The sequence below is a fragment of the Mastomys coucha genome, unplaced genomic scaffold, assembly GCF_008632895.1.
Source record: "Mastomys coucha isolate ucsf_1 unplaced genomic scaffold, UCSF_Mcou_1 pScaffold20, whole genome shotgun sequence".
In the NCBI taxonomy this organism is placed as follows: Eukaryota; Metazoa; Chordata; class Mammalia; order Rodentia; family Muridae; genus Mastomys; species Mastomys coucha.
In genome coordinates, this window is record NW_022196903.1 from 80,661,540 (window position 1) to 80,666,444 (window position 4,905).

The following is a 4,905-nucleotide window of genomic DNA, read 5'->3' on the forward strand; positions in this document are numbered from 1 at the left end:
GAGCTGGCTCCAGACCCCTGGTGAGTCGAGTCGAGTTGCTGTCTCTAGCGTTCATTGAGACTCCTCAGATCCGGCACAAAAGACTGAATGGAGAAGATAGCATTTTTCCCCCAAATCAAATTTATTCGATTTCAACCAAAGTTCTTAAGATAATTATGGCAGAAGTAGACAAATCATATACAAATTTCAAGCGGAAAAAAAAAAATCTCTCATTATAGCAATGAGAGATCTGCCCCACCCAATTGCAGACACTTTTACAGAGCTTCAGTTGCTAGACAGGGCAAAGACACCGAGAACAGGTAGGGTCACTCTGACACGCTTTAGGAGACAAAAACCATGTAGCTGGTAAGGGAGCTACCAGGGATTCCTGTCTAGCCCTGTCATTTTACTATAGAGGCACACTGGAACTTCTGATGTATACAATCTGTGCCTGATTTTACATGAATCCTGGGCCCGTAGGCTTCATGTAGATTTACATGAATTCTGGGCCTATGGGGTTCATGTAAAATTTTACGTGAATTTTTACATGATTGTATATGAATTCATGGGAATTCAGGTCCTCGGGCTGGCATGGAAACACTTTACCCACTGAATCATCTTTCTAATTTCTCTTTTTATTTCCTTTATTTGGTATTTCCCAGAACTGAAGCCTGCCTGTCCTACCCAGGGTATCCTGTCTTGTAAGGTCTTTATGTGTTTTCTGTGCTTATGATAAAAATGTTCTGGCTGTGTGTATGTGTTAATGTATTTTCTTTGCTTATGGTAAAAATATACTGGCTGTGTGAGTTTGTGTGTGTGAGCTTGTGTGTGTGTATTTGTGCATCTGCAAACATGTGGAGTTCAGAAGTCTTTCTCACTATTTGGCCCTGGCTGGCCTGGAATTCCCTCTGTAGATCAGGTTGGCCTTGAACTCAAGAGATCCTCCTGCCTCTGCCTCCGGAATGCTGGGAATAAAGGTGTGCATCACCACTCTTGGCCACTCACCTTGTATTTTGAGACAGGATTCCTCACTGAACCTGGAGCTCACTGGCCACTGAACTCTGGTATGTTCCTGTCTTCAGAGCCAGGGCCTGAAGACTTCCTCAGCTCTCCTACCTTTTTACCTGAGTGTTGCAGATCTGAACTCAGGTATATTTATCTACTAAGCCATCTCCCCAGTCCTGATACTTCCTGGTTCTTTGTCCCATTTCCACAGCACAGCTTTCCATTGCCACGGTTCAATGAGATAAGCTTTGCTGGGTGTATAATTTTGTGTTAACATGGCTTCTAGCTGGTTGCCCTTCTGGGCCCAGGTTGGGGAGGGATTTAACTTCATCACAGCTGAGAGCAGTCAGGCTGGGCAAGGCTGGATCAGGGCTGATTCAGCCTTTCCATTCTGAGGCTCCCAGGACATCTGGTCTTGTCTCTTCATCATCAGGATTCCTCACAAAGCCCTCACTCTGACACTGACTTCTTCAGACCAGTCAGAGAAGGCCGTGTCTGGCTGGACAACATATTTCAGATTCATCAAGCAAGGGTTTGCTATAAATCTGGATGCCATCAAGTATAGGGGAATTAAGATCTTGATTCTCCCCTACCTCAGTGTGGTTTCTGGAGGATCTTAATTCTCACTGGTTATAATGAGTGAAAATTTGTCAGGATTTGGGCTGAAATCTCACATTTTCCAGTCCCTCCCTTCCCAGAGACCTGGAGTTGGCATTGTGATAGCTTCTTCTTCTGGGAGCCAGAGGAGAGGCAGATTCCTGGGAACACAAAAAAAGAAAGTTCCTCTTGGATCCACTTTTCTAGTAAGTTTAGGAAAACGAAATATTTAAAAAAAACGCTATTGGACTCATTGGCCCATGCTTGTGTGCCCCCATCCCAGCACTTGAAAGCACCTGCCTGTGGCTGAAAACACACATGGGCATGTATCCTGGGGGCTTTTTCTTTATTCTCACCAAAGCCTGGAGTACTATCCCAGAGAACCCCATAAGTACCTCAACAATGCTCCCTGTGGGTCAGCAGTCCTGTGGCGGCTAACCTCCTGCAGGTGTTGTTCAGCAGTTATTGATGCTGAACTGTCCTTTCCCATTAGACTCTGCCCAAGGCAAAGTGCCAATCATTCCTCAAAGCTGCAGGGCATGCTAGACTTCCAAAGTGCTTCTGCAAAGGCCGCCAAAACTGTAAGCTTCCATTTTTCATTAGGTTTTTTTTTTTTTTTTTTTTTTTGGTTTTTCAAGACAAGGTTTCTCTGTGTAGCCCTGGCTGTCCTGGAACTCACTCTGTAGACCAGGCTGGCCTTGAACTCAGAAATCCACCTGCCTCTGCCTTCCAAATGCTGGGATTAAAGGCATGCGCCACCACTGCCCAGCTTCATTAGATTTTTGTTCAAGGAATTATAGCTTCTAAAGAAAATTATAAAGTGGAAACTGTGTGTATGCGCGCGCGCGTGTGTGTGTGTGTGTGTGTGTGTGTGTGCATTTGTGTGTGTGCAGTCTAAAAGGAATGAACAAGCAGAAAATGTGTCAGGACTTATACTGTCATCTCCCACCCCAAATTCTCTTTCCTTAGCGGAACTGTTTTTTAGAGATTCATTTATTGTTTTATTTTTCTTATTTTTTATTCTTTAGCATATAACACAATCTCTCTTGACTCTGACTGTAGTGAAGACTTCCAGTGTTAGTTTGAATAAAAGCAGAGAGAACTGGGACCCTTGTCTTGTGTCAATTTTACAGGAAATGCCCTCAATATTTTTCTGCCTGTTAGTGAAAGGTTAGAATCTTAGCTGTTTCTCCCGTTGCTGTGATTAAAAGACACCAACAGAAGCTATGTAAGGAATAAGCTTATTTTGGTTCACAGTTTGAAGGTCTCCACTGTGTCAGGGAGTCGGGTGGCATAGCTGGGGTCTTTGTGTTCCACAGGCCGGAAGAAAGAGGGGAAGGCTGCTGGTGAGCTGCTTCCTTGTTTCTACACAGCCCAGGACCTGGGTCCGGGAAACTGCACTGCCCACTGTATGCTGGGCCTTCCCACCTCAACCCACCTAATCAAGATAACCCCTTACAGATGTTCCTCCACAACTGGTACCCCAGCCTATTGACAACGCTTGCTATCACAGCTGTTACAGGTGTGTTGTTTGGAGTCTTTACTGTCTTTCGGCATATTCCTTAGCTGCCTAGTTTCTTTAGAACTTTTATCAGACAGGGATGTGCAACCTTGTTGAAGGCATCTTGTGGATCTGTTGAGGTGATCTGTAAGTCTGCCTATTGGCTATATTACATTTATTAATTTGCATGTATCGGACCATCCCTGGATCCCTGGGATGAAATCATGGTATATGGTTTTCCTAGTGTAGCCTTGAATTCAGTTTGCAAGTATTTATTGCAAATTTTGGCACCTGTGTTCAGGTTCATGGTTTCATTTTATTTTTTATTGTGTTAGACAGAGTCTTGCTGGAGCCCTGGTTGGTCTAGAACTTACTTTGTAGCCCAGGCTGGCCTCAAGTTCACAGAATTCTGAGGTTAAAAAGGTGTCCAAGACCATTCCTGGTCCCATGGTTTTATTACTTTTTATTGTGTCCTTTTTCCTGGTTTTGGTGTCAAGGTGATATTCACTTCTCAGAGTATTAGTCACGCTCCTCCTCCTTCTGTTTTGTGGAGCAGTCTGTGAGCACAGTGTCATCAGCTCTTTAAGGCTTGGCAGACGTCAGCAGTGACTTCTTTAGGATTCTTGTGTTTGGTAGACTATTACTGCCTCAATCTCGTTGTTCTTTATGGGTCTGTTTAAGTTGCCTAGATCCTGCTGATTTAATTTTGCTAAGTTACAGGTATCTAGAAATCCCTCCATTTTCCTTTACACATTCTGGGGATTTTCTGTAATAAAGTTTTAGACCTGTTCTCTAACAACGGCCCTCTGCTGCAATGGCTGCTTTCTAGTCTACTTTTTACTAACCTGGGTCTCCCTCTCTTTTTGTTTAGTGTGGCTAAAGGTTGATCTCTTTTTTCATTGACTCTTGCTACTCTCTTACTACCGTTTTAATTATTTGCTGCCTTGGTTTTAATGATTGCTTCCCACTAATTGCTTTGGGGTTGTTATGAAAGAGTTAAATTTAAGACTTGTGCTGGCTAATGAGAAAATTGCAGGTTTGAGGAAAACACAGTGGACCAAGGTCGAGCATGTCCAGATGGGCCTGGGCAGGGGCAGGAGAGCTGTTGGGACATTCTGAGAACTAGCAGGCCGGGAAGATGTGGAGGAGAAAGCGTGCAAAGATATGTCCGGGTGGGCCCTGGCACGACCCAACTGAGTAGTGGGTCATCTGGTCCTCTTAGATATGGTTTAAGGTCAGCCAGATGCTCTGTTGACTCAGATTACCACCCTTAGGAATCTTCTGCTCTGATCTGCACGTACTATAGCTGATATTTGAATTAGCCAATCATGTATAACTATGTTGATTCCTTTGTTCCCTCAGACCTTTTCCCTATATAAGCCCCTAACCCCTGAGCCTCGTGGTGGATTCCTCTATCTCCTGCGTGAGATATGTGTCAATCCAGAGCGGTCCGATATTAAACTGCCTCATGTGTTTACATTAAGACGGTCTCTCGTGATTCCTTGGGTGTACATCCTCCCGAGATTTGAGTTGGGGGTCTCCCCACGGGGGGCTTTCAGTTATTATTTCCTAAGACTTTGGCATGCATTATTGAGTTATTTACTTGAGATCTCTGATCTCTTAATGCAAACACTTCACAGCTATAATTTTTTTCCATTGAAGCCTTTGCTGTGTCCCAGACGGCATGACAAGTGTGCTTTCCCTGTGACTTTGTCTGTGATTCACTGGCCATTCAAGACGGGGATGCGCCGGGCATGGTGGCACATGCCTTTAATCCCAGCATTTGGGAGGCAGAGGCAGGCGGATTTCTGAGTTTGAGGCCA